The sequence below is a fragment of the Cibotium barometz genome, chromosome 34 (assembly GCF_041138505.1).
Source record: "Cibotium barometz isolate CiBa-2024 chromosome 34, ASM4113850v1, whole genome shotgun sequence".
Taxonomy (NCBI): Eukaryota; Viridiplantae; Streptophyta; class Polypodiopsida; order Cyatheales; family Cibotiaceae; genus Cibotium; species Cibotium barometz.
This window is the reverse complement of record NC_141079.1, coordinates 32,799,788-32,808,831: the sequence shown is the minus strand read 5'-3', so window position 1 is coordinate 32,808,831 and position 9,044 is coordinate 32,799,788. Positions and strand designations below refer to the sequence as shown.

At 34.4% G+C, this 9,044-nt stretch overlaps 1 protein-coding gene and 1 long non-coding RNA gene across 2 annotated transcripts in view; both read left to right on the top strand.

Moving 5' to 3' along the window:
* Positions 1-9,044, top strand: part of LOC147618931 (small ribosomal subunit protein uS17y-like) — a 178,550-nt gene that overhangs the window by 127,858 nt on the left and 41,648 nt on the right. The gene's annotated exons all lie outside the window — the stretch shown is intronic.
* LOC147618932 (uncharacterized) lies at positions 28-3,547 on the top strand. The gene is made up of 2 exons (XR_015261999.1): positions 28-164; positions 3,415-3,547. It is a non-coding gene; the product is annotated as an uncharacterized LOC147618932 (long non-coding RNA).

The following is a 9,044-nucleotide window of genomic DNA, read 5'->3' as shown; positions in this document are numbered from 1 at the left end:
TCTTAGAGTGGTGCACCTAAATATCTAGATATTATACCTTTATTGACCTAATCAATGATGTCATGCAAGAGAGGCTCTAAAGCCTACAAAAGCATTATACTTGAGTGAAGAAATACAACACAAGTCACATCATTTGAGTCGTGCAAAACTATCTCTTTATTTGTGTAATGTCTTTCTCTTTTCTCTCTCTCTCTTTCTTTACTCCAATGCCATAGCCATGTTTTAGTACAAGCCACCTAAATATCTAGATATTATACTTGTATCAAGTTATTCCTTTGTATGATTTTGATTACTTCTTGGGTTTATGAAAACTCACTTTTCTCATCTATTAAAAACTATCAATTTAATTAGTCACTCATTGCTAATCATTTCTTTTCGTACCTTTTTATTATCATTTCCCTCATGTCCATACTAGGTGGATATTACGTCATCACACTAGGTGATGACCAATTGTCTCACCTAATGTACATGACCTTAGTGTTGAGTAAAGGAGGGCACACACACACACCCATAGACACAAATAAGTCTCCTTGAGCAAGTTTTTAAACAATCCTTTACAAGGTTCCTCTCTCTCTATCTCTCTCTCTTTCAAATTGGTATCAAAATTCTAAGATCTCTCTCTTTCAAATTAGTATCAAAATTCTAAGATCTCTCTCTCTCTCTCTCTCTCTCTCTCTCTCTCTCTCTCTCTCTCTCTATTTGGAGTGAAGTTGGAGTTAAAGGTCTGTGACTCACTACCTTATCCATTAGTTTTATATTTTTAATAATTTTTTTAGAAGGATCGTTAAAGGTTTGGCCCCTTTTGTTCCTACGAAAAGGAATCAATTTTTTTTAATGATAATTCACTCAGTCATGTGCTCAATTCTTAATGAAGTTCTTTATTCTACCTACTCTCTCTCCTATGGCTTGTATCCATACAATTCTAATGCCAAACTTGTTGAGCCGCTCCAACCTCCTTGGCACTCATACTTACCCTACATGTGCCCCTTTTAATGCACTTCTAAAATCAATTGGGTTGTGAGATTAGTGAGCATATTTACTCCTTGCGTCAGTGGAATGATATACCAATTGCAAAATTGTTATGTTTTGAACTTGCATAGCTTGACTTAGTGCTTCCCTTACTTGCCATGATGATCATTATTTAACTTCTCAAAATTATTAGGATTGAGATCTAGATTTCTTTTTTCAAATTAGTACAAAGAGTTCTCGATAGAGAAAGGCTCTAGATGGAGAAATCTAGAGATAGAAGAGGAGATTCTAAAGAGGAAAAGAGAAGTGATCTTCTAAGTAAGTAGTCTTAAGGATAAGATTATGTTCAAAACCCTAAATTTTAATTTTACTCTGGAGAATCAAGTTATATTATATATGATTAGATCATTCCAAAGGAAAGCATGTTTTTAGAGAGAGAAACATACAATTAATCCCTAAATAAAGAGATTAGAGTACCTTAATCAAGAGTAGGATTATATCTCAAAATTAAAGTCTAGAAGTAGCCAAATAATATTTTTTTAAATACTGAATAAGGACCAAAATTAAAATCAAGAACCAAAAAGTAGGGATTGATATGTAAAGGCCTAATCCTTAAGAGCTATGAAGATAATATCAAGGGAAATGAACTTGGAAAAAAAACAAGATGAAATAAATTCAAGAGACTTTATAGGAAGAGAAGTCCTTAAGAGTAATCCTAGAGATTTTTGACATAAGCTTAAGGAATGACTATAACAAATATGATAATAATGGCCTTAGAATAACTCTTGTTTCTATTCAAAAAGTACCTTAGAATGACCATCTTTGTACATGAAGGACTTTAAGCAAAGTTGACTAGAATAGAGGCTTGGAAATCATCCCAAGAAACAAAGAATCATGAGAAGACCTCACCATGATATGTTATGGCTAGAGGAATTTGACTTGTTCGGTTCGACTCAAGAGCTATGGTGTCTTATAAAGCTTGTGATGGTTTATCTCCATAATCAAGGAGTCATGACATCTTATTAAGCGCGAACGAGCTGCTCAATGTGACTTATTTGTGAGAATCCTGAAGGGAGGCATCATTCAACCTTTCTTGCGTAAGGATTGTTCTAGTTAGATTGCAAGGAGCTAACAGAATAGCCAAGCATTAGGACATGGTGATATGAGGCCTCGAGTGAGTCTCCCTATCCTTAGTGTGATTTCACTACCATAGATAGAGGGGTAGGAGTCTCACAGCCTTTCTTCTTGGTTTTTTGCGCTATTGTACGCAACATGAAATTGAGTTATTCTCTTGACATGGCGGTTCTTATTAAAAACATTAATATTTTTAATATTCAATATTGAAGATTTTGTGTGCGTTTATAGATTCTTATCATTATAAGTCCTTAATCCCTAGGAACCTTGTATCCAAATATCTTACTCTATGTCTTTTTAGACCTAAGATTAAGTTATTCCTTTGTATGATTTTGATTTCCTCGGGTTTATGAAAAAACACTTTTCTCATCTATTAAAAACTATCAATTCAATTAGTCACCATTGCTAATCATTTATTTTCATTCCTTTTTATTGTCATTTCCCTCATCTTTCCTTTAACCATACTAGGTGGATATTAACATTCCTTTACAAGGTTCCTCTCTCTCTATCTCTCTCTCTTCTTTCAAATTGAGATCAAAATTCTAAGATCTCTCTCTCTCTCTCTCTCTCTCTCTCTCTCTCTCTCTCTCTCTCTCTCTCTCTCTCTGAATTTGGAATGAAGTTGGAGTTAAAGGTCTATGATTCACTCTCTCTCTCTCTCTCTCTCTCTCTCTCTCTCTCTCTCTAAAGTTGGAGTGAAGTTGGAGTTAAAGGTCTATGATTCACTACCTTATCCATTATTTTTATATTTTTAATAATTTTTTTATAAGGATTGTTAAAGGTTTGGCCCCTTTTCTTCCTACTAATTTCTTGATGACAATTCACTTAGTCGTGTGCTCAATTCTTGATGACAATTCACTCTTGTGTTTGCACCTACTCACCCTAGACAACCTTAAATGTGAGATAACCTTAAATGTGCCTCTATAGTAATGGTCAATAAGCCTTGAAGTTCTTTATTCTACTTGCTCTCTCTCATATGGCTTGTATCCATACAATTCTAATTCCAAACTTACTGAGCCGCTCTCCACTCTAACCTCCTTGGCACTCGTACTTACACTACATGTGCCCCTCTTAATGCACTTCTAAAATCCATTGGCTTGTGAGATTAGTGAGCATATTTACTCCTTGCGGCAGTGGAATGATATGCCAATTGCAAATTTGTCATGTTTTTAACTTGCATACCTTGACTTAGTGCTTTTCTTACTTGGTGAAAGTGTTTGTCTTGTGACATTGATAATAAATGGGATGGGTAATGACACATGCCTTCCCACTTCTATGAAATAGTGTACTAATACTTACTTTCATGTTTAGATGGTGGCAGGTAACAATTTATCCCCTTCAGGATTACATCTTTCGTAAGATTAGTGGAATCTTTACTTCAAGTTTTCTATGGCAACACACATGTATAGTCTCTTTCAAATAGTTACAATGTATCATTTCCTCTCTCAGAATGTAAGTTAATAGCTTTGTCATATATTTTCGTACTTGTAAGCTACTATAGGTTTCATTTGATAATATTGTTGTATTTCATAAGACAATGAAATATTATTGTATTATTTCATTGTCTTATGAAGGCATGGTAAACTTAACAAAGATACACACACACACACACACACACTCACACACACACACACACACATGTTGGTTTTGGCATGATGATTTCCTTTTTCCTTTTTCCTTAAATTTTTTTTCTTATGTGAAAATTGATGGTCCCTTTTTCTTAACGCTTTTTCCCCCTTTTGTGAAGGTATTTCTTTTTAAGCATGTAAAAGTTGAAGAGGAAAAATGGCTATTTCTTTTTAGATGAGTTTTTTTTCTTACAAGAAGGCTATGTTTTGGTCTTATGAGAAAACAAATTCAAAAAACTTATGTGGCTTTTTTTGGAGGGCTTTTTGGGCTAATGTTAATTTTTTCTTGTAGTTGGATAACTAACGGAGGCCTTGGTGTTTTCTTTGAATGAACTATGTCTTTTTTTTATTTAAAAAAATTTGGCGAGAATCACAGGTTTATATACACTACTCACACACCCAACTCCGGTTATATGGACGCGCAACACCGTAGAGAGTACGGATCGAACCCACACCTCTGGCTGGGACTTCCTCCACTTTAACCACTCCACTTACAACCGCGTTCTCATAGATGAAGTGTGTATTAAGACAATGCACTTGAGGGTGAGAGTTGGAGAACAAGCCTTATCCAAGTAGAAAAGGATAAGTGTGTGTGAATAGCCTCTAAAAATCAACATTTATATGTGTGTGTCACCCCACTCTTAGAGTGGTCCACCTAAATATGTAGATATTATACTTGTATTAACCTAAGCAATGATATAAGTATAATATCTAGATATCATACTTTTATTGACCTAAGCAATGATATCATGCAAGAGAGGCTCTAAAGCCTACAAAAGCATTGTCATATATGTGTGCGTGTCACCCCACTCTTAGAGTGGTGCACCTAAATATCTAGATTTAATACCTTTATTGACCTAATCAATGATGTCATGCAAGAGAGGCTCTCAAGCCTACAAAAGAATTATCCTTGAGTGAAGACATACAACCCAAGTCACATCATTTGAGTCGTGCAAAACTATCTCTTTATTTATGCAATGTCTTTCTCTCTTCTCTCTCTCTCTCTTTCTTTACTCCAATGCCATAGGCATGTTTTAGTATAACCCACCATTGCCTCTGTGCAAGCAACTAACCCGAGGTCTGATTTTAAACAATCCGTACTTACACTACATATGTCCATCTTAATGCACATTTTAAATTGATTGGCTTGTGAGACTGTGACCATATTTATTGTAACTCTAACTACCTTTGTTCCTCAAATTTTTTCCTTCATTTGGCTGGTCATTGGCCTTCACTTATTATGAAATTGATTTAGAATGATAAATTTTTGAATAAGAAATTTCTTTGCACATGCCCTCAAAAACAAAGACTTAATTGGTCATAGATATTCACCTTAGCCTACGAGCGATAAACCAATAGGAATATGCATGATCTATTGTGGATAGATTGGTAAATGTAATTATACTTAGGATACACATAAAATTGTTCGATGAAAAGAATTATGGGTAGATTCCTATTAGTATCCTAATCATAGATTAATGAAACTAGATTAACCTAAAGTTAATTTAATAATATAACCTTAGGATAAAATTTACACTAAGGGATAAAACACTATATTTTGATGTTAGTGTATCTAAATTTAATAGGTTGGACCTAGGATAGCACACGTTAAATTGCCTTGATTTTTAATATTATTTAGGGTTAAAATGAGATGTGTACCAAAATGTGCACATAATTATGCACATCAAATTGTGCACATAGATGTGTACAATTGACCCTATGAGGATTGATTTAAGATAAATACTTTAGTTCAATTGGAAATTTTTGGGATTGAGATCTAGAATTCTTTTTTCAAATTGGTACAAAGAATTCTTGATAGAGAAAGGCTCTAGACGGAAATCTAGAGATAGAAGAGGAGATTCTAGAGAGGGAAAGGGAAGTGATCTTCTAAGCAAGTAGTCTTAAGGTTAAGATTATGTTAAAAACCCTAAATTTTAAATTTACTTTGGAGAAGCAAGTTATATCAAATATGATTAGATCATTCCAAAGGAAAGCATGTTTTTAGAGAGAGAAACATCCAATTAATCCCTAAATCAAGATATTAGAGTACCTCAATCAGAGTAGTATTATATCTCAAAAGTAAACTCTAGAAGTAGCCAAATAATATTTTTTAAAAGAATGAACAAGGACCAGAATTGAAATCAAGAACCCAAAAGTAGGGATTGATTTGTAAAGGCCTAATCCTTAAGAACTATGAAGATAATATCAAGGGAAATGAACTTGAAAAAAAAAATCAAGATGAAATAAATTCAACGAACTTTTAAGGAAGACAAGTCCTTAAGAGTAATCCTAGAGATTTTTGTACATAAGCTTAAGGAATGAATATAACAAATAGGATAATAATGGCCTTAGAATGACTCTTGTTTCTATACAAAAAGCACCTTAGAATGACCACCTTTGTACGTGAAGGACTTCAAGCAAAGTTGACGAGAATAGAGGCTTGGAAATGATCCTCCCAAGAAGGAAAGAATCATGAGAAGAACTCACCAGGATATGTTATGGCTAGAGGAATTCGACTTGTTCGGTTTGATTGGAGAGCTATGGTGTCTTATAAAGCTTGTGATGGTTTATCTCCAAAATAAATTAAAAAATATGGTTCTTAGAACAACAAGAAAAAAACTTGAGACAAGTAAAGGTAAATCTTGAATAAGGATAGAAGAATTACCTCCATAATTGAGGAGTCACGACATCTTATTGAGCACGAAGGAGCCGCTCAATGTGACTTATTTGTGAGAATCATGAAGGGAGGTATCATTCAACCTTTCCTGTGTAAGGATTGTTATAGTCAGATTGCAAGGAGCTAACAAAATAGCCAAGCATTAGGACATGGTGATATGAGGCCTCTAGTGAGTCTCCTTATCCTTAGTGTGATTCCGCTACCATAGATAGAGGGGTAGAAGTCTCACAACCTTTCTTCTTGGTTTTTGAGGCTATTGTACGCAACATGAAATTGAGCTATTCTCTTGACAAGGAGATTCTTATTGAAAACATTAATATTTTTAATATTTAATATTGAAGATTTTGTGTGCCTCTATAGATTCTTATCATTATAAGTCCTTAATTTCTAAGAACCTTGTATCCAAATATCTTACTCTATGTCTTTTTATACCTAAGATTAAGTTATTCCTTTGTATGATTTTGATTTCCTCTTGGGTTTATGAAAAATCACTTTTCTCATCTATTAAAAACTATCAATTCAATTGGTCACTCATTGCTAATCATTTATTTTCATTCGTTTTTATTGTCATTTCCCTCATCTTTCCTTTAACCATACTAGGTGGATATTATGTCATCACACTAGGTGATGGCCAATTGTCTCACCTAGTGTACATGACCTTAGTGTGGGGTAAAGGAGGGCACACAACACACACACATAGACACAAACAAATCTCCATGAGCAAGCTTTTAAACATTCCTTTACAAGGTTCCTCTCTCTCTATCTCTCTCTCTTTCAAATTGGTATCAAAATTCTAAGATCTCTCTCTCTCTCTCTCTCTCTCTCTCTCTCTCTCTCTCTCTCTCTCTCTCTCTCTCTCTCTCTCTCTCTCTCTCTCTCTCTCTCAAATTGGAGTGAAGTTGGAGTTAAAGGTCTATGATTCACTACCTTATCCATTATTTTTATATTTTTAATATATTTTTTATAAGGATCGTTAAAGGTTTGGCCCCTTTTCTTCCTACTAATTTCTTGATGACAATTCACTTAGTCGTGTGCTCAATTCTTTATGACAATTCACTCTAGTGTTTGCAGCTACTCACCCTAGACAACCTTAAATGTGAGATAACCTTAAATGTGCCTCTATAGTAATGGTCAATAAGCCTTGAAGTTCTTTATTCTACCTGCTCTCTCTCATATGGCTTGTATCCATACAATTCTAATGCCAAACTTGCTGAGCCGCTCTCCACTCTAACCTCCTTGGCACTCGTACTTACACTACATGTGCCCCTCTTAATGCACTTCTAAAATCCATTGGCTTGTGAGATTAGTGAGCATATTTACTCCTTGCGGTAGTGGAATGATATGCCAGTTTTAAAATTGACATGTTTTTTACTTGCATAGCTTGACTTAGTGCTTTTCTTACTTGGTGAAAGTTTGTCTTGTTACATTGATAATAAATGGGGATGGGTAATGACACCTACCTTCCCACTTCTATGAAATAGTGTACTTATACCTACTTTCATGTTTAGATGGTGGAGGTAATAGCTTATCCCCTTCAAGATTACATCTTTCGTAATATTAGTGGAATCTTCACTTCAAGTTTTCTATGGCAACACACATGTATAGTCTCTTTCAAATAGTTACAATGTATCATTTCCTCTCTCAGAACGTAAGTTTAATAGCTTTGTCATATATTTTCGTACTTGTAGGCTACTATAGGTTTCATTTGATAATATTGTTGTATTTCATAAGATAATGAAATATTATTATATTATTTCATTGTCTTAGGAAGGCATGGTAATCTTAACACACACACACTCACACACACACACATGTTGGGTTTGGCATGATGATTTCCTTTTTCCCTAATTTTTGTTTTTTTGCTTATGTGAAAATTGATTGTCGCTTTTTCTTAAGGCTTTTTTTCCCCTTTTGTGAAGGTATTTCTTTTTAAGCATGTAAAAGTTGAAGGGGAAAAATGGCTATTTCTTTTGAGATGAGTTTTTTCTCTTACAAGAAGGCTTTGTTTTGGTCTTATGAGAATAAAATTCAAAGAACTTATATGACTTTTTTTGGAGGGTTTTTTGGGCTTATGTTAAATTTTTCTTGTAGTTGTGGACAACTAACAGAGGCCTTAGTGTTTTATTCTAATGAAACTATGTCTTTTTTCTATTTAAAAAAATTGGCGAGAATCATGGGTTTATATACACTACTCACACACCCAACTCCTGTTAAATTGATGTGCAACACCATAGAGCGTACGGATTGAGCCCACACCTCTGGCTAGGACTTTATCCACTTTAACTATTCCACTTACAGCCGCGTTCACATAGATAAAGTGTGTACTAGGACAACGTACTTGAAGGTGAGTGTTGGAGAACAGGTCTTATCCAAGTAGAAAAGGATAAGTGTGTGTGAATAACCTCTAAAAAAGCAACATGTATGTGTGTGTGTCACCCCACTCTTAGAGTGGTCCACCTAAATATCTAGATATTATACTTGTATTGACCTAAGCAATGATACAAGTATAATATCTAGATATTATAGTTGTATTTACCTAAGCAATGATATCATGCAAGAGAGGCTCTAAAGCCGACAAAAGCATTGTCATATATGTGTGCGTGTCACCCCACTCTTAGAGTGGTGCATCTAAATAT